We start from the raw sequence: 15,630 nt of genomic DNA, 5'->3' as shown, positions 1-15,630 counted from the left end.
CAATGCTCTGGGCAAAATTTGCAACACTGGTGTAGTAAAATCGAGATTCCATCTGCTGTTAAGAAATGTTCTGTAGTCTAGGAGGTAAATAAAGAAATTGATGGATTGCAGTTAATGGCTGTGGGTTTTTTTTTTTTGCCCCAAACCATTCTAAAATGCTATCCTATGACTTTGTAAAGTTGACAAAACTTTCGCCTGGTGATGCCTCTTGTGGTCTTGTTTGGTTTATAATTAACTGCCTAACACACTTATATCCAAAGAGGATAAAAAAGTTTTTTTTTTAAAAGGATGGCAGAGATTATTAGTGAAGATACCATCCTTATTGTGGCAAATAAAAATACCAATTTGCAGAGCAATCCTACCAGTGCCTGTTCTATTCCCCACCATTCACTGAATACAAACAATTTTCAGAAAGCCTTGTTTGTGAAGCTGAATAAATGCCTACATTCTCATCACATTCTGGAAACTGGCAGCTTCCAGAAGATTCTTTTTCTTTTGTAAACTGTTATACATTACCCCTCTTCTCAATGTACTTTTAAGCTATGGAAAGTTTTGCTAGCTTCACTTTCCAAATTGAAGCAGTGTGTTGTCACACAAATGGCAAAAGCATCATTAACGCCATATGAAAAAGGCACAATTCAACATTTCAGAGTCTGAGGATGTAGTCCTATACCGATGGCCCACCAGTTGTTGAGGGCTATTGGACTCAACAGAAGCCTGGCTAGCTGTGTCCCTGGAGCTCCTGAAATGTTGTATTACCTGTTGTGTGTATACTGATGCCTGGTGTGTGCTGGAGGTGTGCAGGGATGGAGGAAGGGAGGTGCGGTGGGTGCGGGCCACCCCAGGTGTCACCACTGAGGGGGGTGACGAAATGCTGGGTGGCACTCACCACAGGGCCTGCAGCACACCTGAGCCATGTATCTCTCCTGGGAGAGATGCAGTGGCTTGGGAGCACGCAGGCTCCATGCTGTCCAAATGGTCCACCCGCTGCTTCCCCTCCCCAGCTGTAGGGTGGCCGAGTGGGAGGAGGCAGGCAGATTCCAGAGGCCCCGCGACGTGCCACCCCATGTGCCCGAGCGGCTTCCTCCACCGCTGGAGGTGTGTATCGTCGTAAATTACTTCACTCAGAATGACCTTGTAGAGGACTCACAAAATACCTCTCCATGTATGAATGCAACGTGGGCACCATCGCTTGCATACGAGTCCTTGATTCATGAGTGCCGGTGCACTTTCCAGGGATGTTGTGGGTGTGTCTGTTTTTTTTACAGTATCTTTGTATTTTCTACTGGTGTGTTTCCTCCACACTGAGCACACCTTGAGCATGACAACAGTTGTACTGCAGCAGCAGCAGCATATCCTTGTGAGCATAATGATTGCCCTGCAATCTGATAATCTCTTACCTTGGAGAACTCAGTGGAAGTTACTTCTGAGTCTGCACATGTAGAATTGCACTGTGACAGTATTTTCCAAGTATGATAGTACAGTCATAACCTGGGTTGAAGTAGCTTCAGGTTAAGCATTTTGGGGTTGCGATCCACAGCGACCCAGAAGTAACAGAGTGCATTACTTCTGGGTTTCACCGCTCACGCATGCGCAGACGCTCAAAATTACGTCACGTGCATGCGCAGAAGTGGTGAAATGCGACCCGCGCATGCGCAGACACACAGTTGCGTGTTATGTGCTACTCAGGATGCGAACGGTGCTCCGGAACCGATCCTGTTCGCATCCAGGGTACCACTGTATTGGGAATGTAGTTATACTATAAGTAGCACTATTATTATTATTAAATGTGCTTATATACAGAGTTTTATCGCAAGTAACCGTAAAATGGTTGACATTTTTTAAAAAATCATACCATTACAAATCAAAAAGATAATGGCTGCTTACCCTCTAATGGCTGTGAGTGGTGGTTGCGGACTGCTGTGGCACCTCCATTGCTCCTGGACTCTCACCACGTGGCCCCGGCCAGTTGAATTTCCTCTCCAGCCACCGCGGAGCACCGTGGGCACTGCCAGCCCCCTGTTTGAATTAAGCCTATCCGTGGCAACCTGGGAGGCAGGGCCTGGGGAGCAGACCTGGACCTGGCAGGCTCCACTCAGGTCTGCTCCCCGGGCATATATTTGGGCCGATGGGGCTCTTGGCAAATCAAAAAGAAAAATTAAGATAATAAAATATCAACAATATCAACATTCAGGCAAATTTGCAGAATTGAATTTTTTACTGGATTATTATTATTATTATTAACAACTCATAATCAGTTATTTTGGAGCTACGTACTTAGAATGTAGTGGATTTGTTCAATATGTGCACAGCACAGTGTTGGATTCTATAGTTGTTTCAGCCAAAGGTTTTACGGATGAAATGTGCACAGGAAACTACAAATAATCACTATGCAATCTGGTCTCAGCTTCAATTAACCAAGCCCAAGGATAGCGTACTGAAGTCATTTTCAGAATTATAGTCTCCAGGGGACAGTAAATTCCACACTTTTGAGTTGCTTTGCTAGTAAAGATGCCTTTATTCTGTGGTAAAATATCCACTGGGCACCTCCCATGGAGCTCAGGATCAACTTCAGTGCAAAGCATCATGACTACTTGTCAGGGGAGACAGTGATGAACTGCCTCTTCAAAGGAAACTTTCTTTCCTTCTGTTCACATCAGAAGCGAGTTCTCTGCCCACAGGACCCTTGAAAGGGAGATTTTCTGTTTTCAAAGGGGGGCACTGCTCCTTGTGCAATAAAAAGCTTCAGGCAAGTTTATTTGAGCTTTCCACTTATCTTCAGAAAGGTTCTTTGGGACGGGGGTGGGGAGCGTAGCATGGTTTGGTGAAAAATGCCACCCCCACCCCCGAGACAACATAAATCCATCACGCCATGTCACAATTTATTTTTTGCTTATAGAATAGACTAAAAATGACAACCTATAAATTGTGAATAACCTTCCTGCTCCATTTGGCAGCCCCATTCTGATGTCATGAAATGTACATAAATGCTCTAATGGCTAAATTCTATGCAAAATTCAATCTGTGCAGTAGCTGTGAAGAAAAAGGAAACCTGGGAAGGCTGCAGCATCACAGAGCTGAGTGAGGGATAGGAATTGCTGAGATCTCTTGGTGTGAAGAGGGCTGAAATTTCAGGAAGCAGATAAAAAAGAGAACCAAAGGGTGTGGCTTCATTGCTAATGCTATATGAATTGTAATACACAGGTGGTAGTGTGTTTTTTAACTAGGCTTGCTAATACAAGATGATAAACATCCCCCAAGCTCATCAACACTTCCGCCAGAGAAATTTGCATGTCCTGCGATTACCTAACTAGTGCAACCATAGCTCATATGCTTTTTTACCAGAAGTTAGGACAGTTGTCAATCAACACAGGTATTTTGGAACCCACAACCTGAATTGCATGTACCCAGGAACCCACCACCCTTTTTCTTATAGATGTTTTTTCCTCAGCATAAAAAAGAAGAATCTTGCTGAGGTTGTCTCTGCATGGCTTCTGCAAAAACCTCACCTGTTGAGAAGCTCATATATCTTGATACTGTATACAGTGGTACCTCGGGTTACATACGCTTCAGGTTACAAACTCCGCTAACCCAGAAATAGTACCTTGAGTTAAGAACTTTGCTTCAGGATGAGAAGAGAAATCGGGTTCCGGCGGCACGGCAGCAGCAGGAGGCCCCATTAGCTAAAGTGGTGCTTCAGGTTAAGAACAGTTTCAGGTTAAGAACAGACCTCCAGAACGAATTATGTTCTTAACCCGAGGTACCACTGTATTTGCACTTTCATAAGCTTTTTAAATAAAACTCTTCATCAGAGTATTTTTATGTTTTTCTTTTAGCAAACATTCAGTAAGAGCAAAAGTTGTCTTATTGATTGGCAACTTGCTAAAAGCCTTTTCGCTTGTTTTATTTACACTGCAGTTTAGCAAACAGATCTTCATTACATATCTGTAGGTGCCAGGCAAAAACATTCCTCTTCTCCTAGGTCTTTGGCTAATTAGTATTGAACAATCCGCGGCCTTTAAAACTGTGTGTGCACATGGGGGTGGGGGTGTTTGTTTGCTACTGTGATATAAACATTTGTGCTTTTATATTGTAAATTGCCCAGTGATCCTCAGATGATGGGCAGTATAGAAATTTAATAAATAATAAAAATGGCTCAAGGAATGAAAAGGAGTTGATCGCAGTTATTTTGGGAGCATGTCACAAGGAGGAGTGAGGGGAAATGATAAATAGGTGGAGTCTTGAGGTACGCCCTAAGAAAAAGTGAGACAGCAAAGGAAACATGTAATCTCCTGCTTGTTCCAGCATAAGGATTACTTAGCCGTGAATTGTGATTCATAGGCAGTGCCATTTGAGTCATGTTTCCTCTGGGGGGCTCAGCTTTACATATCTCAAGGCTTAAATTCAGTCTAGTTAATAAAAGACAAGGCAGGAGAATATGATGCAGACTTTACTTCATCTACCATCTTTCAAATTTTGTCATTGTTTTGCACAGTCATGGAATGTCCCTCAGGCAGCTGTTCAGCCAAATGAAGCCTCCCAAAAAATGTATTATCTGTCTGTGTGTTTTCTTCAGAGTCAATGGGTATTAATCTATTCAGTATTCACTTGTTTTGCCTAATTTACTCTAGAGCTTCTGTTGTGAGTCTCAAGTGTCTATTTGCTTTCTGAAGCCAATATTCTTTTCAAATACAGGAAACATCGCTGTGTGGAGAAACAGCACGCAAAGTTTTGAAAAAGTAAATGCCATTCAGCCATGATCTAATAACCATCTATTGACAGACCATGGGGTTGCATCCAATAGTGTCATTCAACTGACGGCAAAGTTTCCATCACTGGAGAGAAGCCTTTTTGGGCAATTCTCCCTGCAGCCTCTGTAGTGATTGCAATATTGTGATGACATTTCCTTACTAGAGACATTGGGAAAGCCACCATGTTAACTAATGTCTCCATATGTTGAAACCAAACCTATTACAGCCTCTGCCCTCTTTATCTGCTCCAAGGGGTTGGGGGACTCTACAGTGCAGGCACAGGGAGGGACAAAATCCCGTAAGTCGCTTCCCAGACTTACCATCAATTAAGTAATACCATACGATAAAATCCAATGAGGATTGTATTCATACAGGCCCGGTTCCTGCACATGGAGGGATCCTGATAGGAACCAAACTCAATTTGTTTCCTCCATGTGTGCATACAGACGCATGTGCAAGAACTATATCAGGCCATTCTAGGGAAAGACAGGTCTGCATGCACATCCCATATCCTTCACGCAACTATCGGAAGGTGCCATCAGGGCCCCCCCTAACTTGCCCCCTCCCAATCCATACAGCTTCTGAGAAAGAGAGGGAGAAGGGAGCTCCATTTCCTCATTCTGGTCACTGCTTGCGTGGAGGACAGAAATAAGTTTCCAGAAAACGACAGTGGGTTGCCTGCAGGGGAGTGGGGCTTTACAAGAGAACAAGAATGCTTACACCTGATACTGGCACTGTCTCGATCTACCCTGCCCCTTCCATTTAGTATGGGCAGTGCAACCAAACTTCCCATTCCTCCTAATGTTCTGGCTTGCCAAGTGTTTATGCTGACATGCTGAGGTAAAGGTAAAGGGACCCCTGACCATTAGGTCCAGTCGTGGCTGTGAGATTAAGAAATAAAGGAAAAATTACAAGCAAGGGTGTGCCTCAAACTCAGTTTGGAAAGTCCCCATGAGCTGCGTACACAGGATAAAGAAATCCAAAGGGCGTAGGCCCATATCTGATAATAGATGAAGTGGTTAGTGTAGAGTGGACAATGTATTAGAAATGTGTTGAACTCTGATAAGTAGATTGTAAGCCAAGCCTCTGAAAGAGGGGCGGCAGCTGTAGGGATAAAACTGCTGCGCTTACGCCTGATCGAGACTCTTCGTATCTACGGGTACGGAGAGTCCGCCTTTGCAAACGTGACTAATAAAAGGGTTAACCTTATATTGAAGTCCTTTGTCTGTTTGTTTCCACGAACGACTTCTCACAATTCTGGCGCCCGAACGTGGGGCCCTTGACGGGTGGCTCGAGCGATACTCGGACCTCGGGCAGGCGCCCCTCCGTCCTTTCGGAGTGGCTCGGGGCCGGGATTCGTTCATAGCGATCCACAGGGGCTAAGACAGGACTCAATATAGGTGGGAGAGACAGTCTCGATTATCAGCGGTCAGGGACCGCGAGAGCCCAGCGGGGACGCCCGCCTGTTCACTAGTCGCGAGAAGCGGCGCTGGACTGTATTGGGTGAGTAGACGTGAGAATTTTTGTAAACTGTGTTACGGGGCGGGGGTGAGAGACTCGTCTCTTGAGTGAAAGAGAGGTTCCATACGGACGCGTGAGTGTGGATCAGGGCTCTGCCCTGACGAGAGGATTAGCTTGCGGTTCCGTCTATCCCGCGAGGGAAGTGGCCAGGCGATTCCGTGTGATTGTGATAAAGAGTGAAGTTGGAGACATTGTAAACCATGGGTAAGGGTCAGAGTAAGGGACAGAAGGAGGTAAATGTGAAGGGTCCTATAGACCCTAATAGTCCATTAGGGCAAGTATTGATACAATGGAATGAGGATTATATGAGACAATATACAGTTGGTTTGTCAAAAGTGACTATGATTAACTTCTGTAGGATGATTTGTTATTGATAGGAGAAAAAGAAAAAGAAATGAGGCAGGATTCTATAAGATTATTGAACTGGTTGGGAAAATTAGGAGTAAAAGTGTCAAAGGAAAAACTGCAGTTCGTGCAAAAGAAAGTAAAATATTTAGGGCATCTGTTGGAGGGAGGAACAAGAAAACTAGACCCAGAGAGAGTTAAGGGAATTTTGGAACTGCAACCCCCAAGAAATAAAACAGACGTGAGGAGGATGTTAGGACTACTGGGATACTGTAGATTGTGGATAGACCAATATGCAAAATTGGTTCAATTTTTAAATCAAAAACTCATTGGGGACGAAAAGGCAACATGGGAACAGGAGGATGGATTAAAATGGGAGGAAATAAAAAGGACACTTATAGGGGCCCCGGTCTTAGCACTGCCCAATCTTCAGCAACCGTTCCACTTGTATGTAACGGTCGGTTCCCAGACTGCTGTAGGGGTCTTGGCCCAAAAGAGAGGGGGGCGATATCAGCCAGTTGCATATCTTAGTAAAACCTTGGAACCAGTAGTACGGGCATGGCCCACCTGCATCCAGGCGGTGGCAGCAGCGGCTGTATTGGTGGTTGAGAGTAGAAAATTGACTTTCGGAGGGGCCCTAATAGTTCATAGCCCACATCAAATATCTACTGTGATGACGGGGGCAGCCTCCACCTGGATGACGGATGGTCGCTTGGTAAAATATGAAACTATTTTGAGGACAAGCCCCAATATTACTCTGGGAACCGACCGAAATTTAAATCCAGCTGAGTTTCTGATCGGGGAAAGAAAAGAGTGGGAGCCAGATGAACATGACTGTATGAGCACTATACAATTAATGTCAAAAGTCCGGGAAGATTTGTCAGAAGTGCCCCTGGTGGAAGGAGAAAGATGGTACACTGATGGTTCTAGTTATGTTGAAGAAGGGAGGAGAAAGTCAGGATACGCTATAGTTAAAGAAGATGGGGAAATTCTCGAAAGCGGAGCTTTGCCGGCAACCTGGTCGGCTCAGAAATGCGAAATCATGGCCCTGACACGGGCTCTCGAGTTGGCAAGGGGCTTAGAGGTAACCATATGGACAGACTCCCGCTACGCATGGGGGGGTGGTACATACTTTTGGTAGAACTTGGCGGGACCGGGGATATATTAAGGCGGATGGAAAACAAATAGAGCACATGGCATTGCTAGAAAGGCTATTGAATGCCCTTACTGGACCAGAAAAGGTGGCAGTGGTTCATATTTCAGCCCACACCAAAGGAACGAGTCCCGAAGAAGTAGGAAACAGGTGGGCTGATTTGAGAGCGAAGGAAGCCGCCAAGGGCATCCCTAGAGCCGCACTGGTTCAACAATATAGTTTGAAAGTACCTGTCTTGACCAAGGCGGACACAGAAAACTTGGTTTTTACCCCCCCCCCCTCCCCAAGAAATTGATTACATGAAGAAGGAGGAATGGGAACAGAGGGATAATGGATGGGAAACCCCAGCAGGGCAAGTGGTGATACCAAAAGCTATAATGATGGGGATCTTAGAAAAGGTGCATGAGGGTGGGCACTTCGGGACGGAAGCAATGATCAATATGGTAAAACCCCTATATTGGAGTAAGGACATGTGGCCTATGGCACATGCCATAGCCTGGAAATGTTTGATATGTCAAAAAGTAAACAAGACTAGGGCCAAAACAACTGAGAGAGGAGGGAGGCCGTTAGCAGTATGGCCTTTCCAAAGAATGCAGGTAGATTTCACTGAACTACCCGAAAGGGGGGGGCAGAAATATTTATTGGTATTTAAGGATCATCTTACAGGGTGGATAGAGGCGTTCCCTAGCAGGAAGGCGACGGCGCAAGTGGTTACGAAGGCTGTTTTAGAACATATCGTTCCCCGGTTTGGTATAATCGAGGCCATAGATTCAGATAGAGGCACACACTTTACCCAGAAAGTGTTACAAGAAGTGATGGCAGCCCTGGGGATTAAATGGGACCTCCACACACCATGGCATCCTGAAAGCAGTGGGAAGGTAGAAAGGGCGAACGCAGAAATTAAAAAACACTTAACTAAATTATACTTGGAAAATGGGCTACCCTGGACGAAAAACCTTCCCCTGGCTTTGTTAAGAATACGAATAGCACCAAGAAAGGACCTGGGAATCTCCCCCTTCGAATTGGTGATGGGAAGACCATACCTAGCCCAGCTGGGTCAGCCCCTGGTAGAATTTAAAGATTTGTTCCTAAGAAAATATTTGCGGTCACTCTCCCAGTCTTTGTTGTCTCTTCATAGACGTGGCGTTTTGGTCCAGCGTCCTCCACTATTGGAACATCAGCACACATTTCAGCCTGGTGACCGGGTCCTGATAAAAGCGTGGAAGGCGGAGAAGCTACAACCTGCTTGGGAAGGTCCGTTTCAGGTACTGCTTACCACCGAATCTGCAGTAAGGACCAGAGAGCACGGGTGGACTCACTATCATAGGGTCAAGAAAGCTCCGCAAGATTGGAAGGTATCTGTTGATCCAGACAACCCACTAAAGGTGACGCTTACCAATCAGGGAACCAGGAACCAGAGAGGACTCAAACGCTGACCTCAATGTGCCTATTCTGTGATTGCAAGTGCTTCTATGAATGTTGTTGTTGTGCCCATTGTGAGTGTTGTGTACTATGCGTGCATTGTACAAGGTTATGTAACATAATCTTCATTATCCAATATTGTACAATCACCTTAGAAGGAGAGGTCCATTGTAGTCTGACTAGAACCCCTACAGTGGTGCAAGCAGTGGACCAATTAAGACAGAAACAATGACAAAGGAGGGAGTAAAGAAAGTAGTGATGGGAATTGGTCTGTTGATCATGTTAAGGGGTATCACGGCCAAAGAAATTCGGAATTGTGACCAGTGCATCCAGACTACTAAGACTGGGACTATGATTACACGAACTTTAATGTATTACAACGTTGCTCCAGAATGTGTGAAAAAATTAGATCCCTGTGTCCATAATCAGACCCAATATTTTAGATGCAAAACTAGAGAAAATAAGACAGAATGTTATGAGCCCCTAGCAGTGGGACCTATTACATCCAGCATATATGTATATGGATATAAAGGGGGAACAGCGAACAAAGCAAACGAGAGAACATCCATGTTTTCCCTAGCACAAACTAGGCAGGGATATATAGCCCATAACTCCACCAGGGGCATGCTTTGATGCATGCATTGCCATCACCAAGGGGGCGGCTTCAACAGCCTGTATTTCGGGGAAATGCAACCCTGTATGTTTATGGGCTAAGGAATGTCCTTCCACTAGCCCCAAATATATTCATTTTGGTTTAGGGATAGATGGAACCGGAAGGGATCCTTATGGGTATCTGATCATAAAAATTCATACCACAAAAGTTAGCAAAAAGCCCATTTCAGTATATGAGAACTTCGAGGAAGAAATACAGCAGTTAAACAACTTACCCCTACCCCCAAGAGCCCATAACAGGTTTTTAAGTCTGGCTGAGACCATCGCCAAAGAGTTAACTGTGAGGAATTGTTTCGTGTGTGGTGGGACAAACATGGGAAGGCCTTAACTTCAAGGAATTATTCAGCTCATGGTTTCCAAAATTACCTGGATTACAAGCCATTGTAGCTTTAATTGGGTTAATAGCCGCTGGATGCGTACTAATCCCCTGTGTATTGCCCATTTTCGTTAAGACTATTAACAACTCACTCTCCCTAATAGCCCAGCGGCATGTAACCACTCAACTAATGGCAATGAGATACGAACCCATACCAACAGATGAGGAGGAGAGAAATCACTGGGAGCAGCTACATGAGTTTGAGGCAAGGTATAAAAAAAGAGGGGGGATTGTGAGATTAAGAAATAAAGGAAAAATTACAAGCAAGGGTGTGCCTCAAACTCAGTTTGGAAAGTCCCCATGAGCTGCGTACACAGGATAAAGAAATCCAAAGGGCGTAGGCCCATATCTGATAATAGATGAAGTGGTTAGTGTAGAGTGGACAATGTATTAGAAATGTGTTGAACTCTGATAAGTAGATTGTAAGCCAAGCCTCTGAAAGAGGGGCGGCAGCTGTAGGGATAAAACTGCTGCGCTTACGCCTGATCGAGACTCTTCGTATCTACGGGTACGGAGAGTCCGCCTTTGCAAACGTGACTAATAAAAGGGTTAACCTTATATTGAAGTCCTTTGTCTGTTTGTTTCCACGAACGACTTCTCACATGGCCGACTCTGGAGTTGCGGCACTCATCTCACTTTAATGGCCGAGGGAGCCGGCATACAGCTTCCGGGTCATGTGGCCAGCATGACTAAGCTGCTTCTGGTGAACCAGAGCAGAGCACGGAAACAGCGTTTACCTTCCCGCCAGAGCGGTACCTATTTATCCGCTTGCACTTTGACGTGCTTTCAAACTGCTAGGTTGGCAGGAGCAGGGACCGAGCAACAGGAGCTCACCCCGTCACGGGGATTCGAACCGCCAACCTTCTGATCGGCAAATCCTAGGCTTTGTGGTTTAACCCACAGCGCCACCCATGTCCCTCACATACTGAGGAGGAAGGGGGAAATCTGCGCTCTGTTACTCCCTATCAAGATGCTTCTTTGTGAAAGCGATGTACAGAGAAGGTATACCCTCTGTAAATTTGTCTAATCCTTTAAAATCCATTAGAAAAGCAATTATTATTTTATTATCATCATACATATATTAAGGTTGATTAAAATATTACACAAATGCAAACAGTTTCTTTGCATTTTCTCCCTCCTGTCCAACATGCAATATGGCCTACATAGTTTTTAGCTGATCCCAGTAAATATTGACAGCTGTTGTTCCTGGTCAGTTTTTGTCTTTTAAAAAAGCCCAAGCAGGAGATCCTCCCAAACAGAGTTTGGAGATGAGGGAACACTAGCAACCCCCCCTGAAAAAAAAAACCCATGAAGAAAAATCTGGCGCTTCCTACAGCTGCCATAGTTTGGCTGATGACAACACTGTTCAAAAGACAGTTTTGTGGTATATTGTGAACATTGTCTCCTTTTCCTAACATGCAGACCGCAGGAACAAATTTGAATAGGCTTTTACGCTAGCTAATGCCACAAAACTAATGGACATAATTATATGAGATCTGCAAATCCTTTTTATTATGAAGCATACAGAAGACAGAACATTTGTGGGACGTAACAAATGGTTTTGAGTGGGAACAAGCTGATCCGCTTCCTATGCGGAATGTTTTTTAAGCTCAGCAAACAGTTTCTTTCCAGAGCACAATTAGCTGCAGGTGATGGTGTGAAGAGAAAGTAAGAATTGCCTCCTCTGAGGTTTAGTGCGGACTGACAAAGCAGGAAATCTATAGCCCCATTCCAGACAGTTCTCTAAAATGTGATTGTGTGTGTGAATGAATAAAAGTGAGACATTGTAATTCAAGCAGGCATGCACACCCATACACACACACACACACACACACACACACAGTCACATGATCATTTTCCAAATTGCTTTGTTGAGGCTTGTAGAATTCTCACTAAGCAGTTATTCTTTCCTAAGTTTTCTATCTACTGGCAAATGTCAGGACTCCTGCTGTCATCAATAAGAAATCAAATGGTATGAGGTGAAGTAAGTTTATGCCCTCTTGTGTGGATCTGGTGTGCTTTCTGACTGGATTGTTAAAATAAGCAAGAGAGGCAAGCGGGGGGGGGGGGGGAGACACCCATACTCAAAAGGCAACAGGGGAAGCTTCAGTGCTGATAGTCTATAGAGTCTGCAGCTCCATTGTTTGAATGGGAGGGTGCCTGGCTCATTTCCCCCCCCCCCCCAGAAATGGTTCTCAGCTATACAGAGGACCAGACAAAATTTCATGATGTTACTGTGCCACAGGACCTGTCAGCACATATTTGCGTGCTGAAGGATTCATATTCATGGCATTGGCATTGACAAAGAGCTCTTTGAAATATATAAACATGGATCCTAACATTTAGGGAGGAGCCATTGCTCAATGAAAGAGCATCTGTTTTGATGCTCCCAGATAAAGATCCCAGATTCAATCTCTGGAATCTCCAGATTGGGCTGGTGCAGCCCCTGCTTGAAGCTCTAGAGAGCAACTGCCAGTCAGTTGTAGACAATACTCAGCTAGATAGACTATTACAGGGGTGGCCAACTCCCAAGAGACTGCAATCTACTCGCAGAGTTAAAAACTGGCAGTGATCTACCCCCCTTTTGGGGGTTCAGGTCAAAGTTGAGTTTTTTCAGGGAGGAGATAAAATGATGAGCTTTTCTTAGGGGAGCCACAGTTGTTCAGCTTCTTTGCGGGGAGCCAATGATCTACCAGTGATCTACCACAGACATCCAGTGATCTACCGGTAGAACTACCTGTTGGACATGCCTGAACTAAAGTTTTCATGTACTTTGTTCATGGAAGGAGCATCTGTTTCAGAGGAAGAGCTCACAGAAAGAGGAGATGTTTCTGCCCCAAATGCTTATTCAGCTCAACTTCTTAGCTATGTCCTGCACTCCACACATTATACAAGAAAATACAATAAGTATACAGATATAATCATGTAAATTCCTAATCTAATCTGCAGAAATAGCCAATAATCTTATATTGACACCATACAGACTAGCAAATTTATTATGGCATAAACCAGGAGGAGCTAACATGATCCTCTCCAGATGTTGTTGGACTATGACTTGCAACATACATGAGCATTGGGCTTATAAGTGTTGAAGTTCAACAACATCTCCAGGGCACACATTAGCTGCCTCTTGAATAAACGTTTGTGGGCCTGAGACAATTATCTGGAGCAGGGGTTCCCCAATTGTGGTTTTCATTCAGCTGGTCTGTAGCATGTCTGTAGATCTGTGGTTGAAGATGGGAAATGGCATCTCTAGCACCATAAAATATCCATATTGGTCTTCTATTGTATTCACATTGCGTCCTTTGTTGTATTGCAGTCTGGATTCTACAAAATTCAGTGGTCCGCCAAAACCTTCAGGTCAGGAATTTTTAAATGATCTGAGGGAGGGAAAGTTTGAGACCCACTCATCATACCCTCTAGTCTATGCAAGCATATGCCAATAATAATTATATCTATGTTTTAAAAATTCTATGAGGTGAGCAACATAAAATTCTCCTTGATCAATATAAATTCAATACAAAGAATAAACTAGTCAATTGGTCAAGGACAGAACAGATAACACATGGCTGGGTCACATTCCAGAGAAGGCTTGAGCGATTAAATACATATTTAGCAAGTATATGCAACTTAGACCTAGTTGACATGCTATGCTATTCTAAACCATGGTTTAGCATGAATGCATGAGTGTGTTTGCTCCAGCAGAAGAGAATGGCATGTCAATCTGAAACCAGGCTTGAGGTTTAGCAGCCCTGGACAACCTACGCGCCATAAACCATAGGGCAAACCTTGGTTACATCCCGTGGTTAATCTAAATAGAGCTAAACCACAAGCCCAGGTTTGGATCCATGGCTCAGTGCAGTTCAGCAGCAGAACAACGCAGCCACAGTACTTCTTGAGTATCCCAAATGCTTGCACATTCATGTGAAGCCATGACTTGGCTTAGTATGACATGTGAAACAACCCTCAAAATTGATGGTGCTTGTTTGATGTAAGGTGTTCCACATTATTGGCACTGCCATACTAAATCCTCTGCTCCTAGTATTCATGCAGCAGACATCATTTACTGCAACTAAAAGTGCTTCTCTCAATGATTGCAGGGGTTGGTCAGGGATATGCTGTGGAATACGGTCCCTCACATAAGCTACCTGTGTATACTAACAAAAAAAACTAGTGCAGATTTTTCTGCAAAGATGTTGTATTCTGTTGATGGTCCTTTCCAGTTGACAACTGGGCTGGCTCCATTCTGTGCCACTACAACTTCTGAAGCAATGTGTTAGTCTTTAAGCTTTTTGTTGTTTTTGCTGCAACAAACTAACATAGCTACTGCCTCTAGAAACTATTTACAGTAATCTGGACATTATTATTATATTGGATTATACTCAACCTCTCAAACCACACTGTATTACTACAGATATTTTGAATTAACTATCCCATAATCCAGGGGAAATGTTTTCCTTAAAAAGAATGAATGAAAATGCTCATTGTATTATTATTGCATTAATGTTGTTACAGCTTCTGACTGACTATTCCTCTGTTTCATTAATGGTCCAGAACTGTTGGTTAATGTTTTCTCTGTAGAAACTAATTGTTAGGAAAAAGTCTCTTAATGCCTCAACGTCTCTCCAAGTATTTGAGTAAGAGGGCCATCAGAACTTAGAAAACTGCTCTCTCCTTCCCCAGATAACAAGAGAGGGTGATGTATCTGAGAATCCCTCAGGAACAGGAATTCCAAACAAAATAAAATTCCTTCCAGTAGCACCTTAGAGACCAACTAAGTTTGTTATTAGTACGAGCTTTTGTGTGCATGCACACTTCTTCAGATACTTCGACTTCGGCAGACCAACACGGCTACCTACCTGTAACAGTTGGACTGTGATAAAGGTGAGGTGACATGACTGAAAGGTCTGTCTTGCTTGGGGGCAGGAGGCTGGAGGAGAGAGATGGGCCTCATTTGCACTATACATTTCAAGCATCATCTGACCAGTTTAAACAGTCATAGCTTCTCCCAAACAATCCTGGGAGCTGTAGTTTGTTCAGGCTATAGAGAGCATTCCCTCCACCATGACACAACCCAAATCTGGGACAAAATCCCATGTGAGTCATGTGACCCACATGAGATTGGGAGCACGGTGCCTCCAAACATGTGATTTGGATTGCAGACCCGAAAATAACCACTTTTTTCCAGGGCGAGACCTTGGTCTGAAATTGCACAAGAGCAAGGCACCTAAAATGGCTGCCGTACTCTTGCGGGGGGACGGGGACGGGATGTCCCAGGTTTTCCAAGGCAGTTGAAGAATATGAGAGAGTGCCCTTGGGAGAATCCTGTTCTCCTCACAGAGCTATAATACCCTGAGTTGCCTGGGAAGAGATGGTTAAACCATTTTGAG

The 15,630-nt window shown here is 44.2% G+C and overlaps 1 long non-coding RNA gene across 1 annotated transcript; it reads left to right on the top strand.

The window, feature by feature from the left end:
- The first annotated feature begins 5,929 nt into the window (after positions 1-5,929).
- Positions 5,930-9,188, top strand: LOC309380418. Its single transcript, XR_014172916.1, has 2 exons — positions 5,930-6,254; positions 8,909-9,188. It is a non-coding gene; the product is annotated as an uncharacterized lncRNA (long non-coding RNA).
- The last annotated feature ends 6,442 nt before the right edge of the window (positions 9,189-15,630 follow it).

Source organism: Podarcis melisellensis (assembly GCF_964234715.1).
Source record: "Podarcis melisellensis genome assembly, chromosome: 11".
NCBI lineage: Eukaryota > Metazoa > Chordata > Lepidosauria > Squamata > Lacertidae > Podarcis > Podarcis melisellensis.
This window is presented reverse-complemented; position numbering and strand designations above follow the sequence as displayed.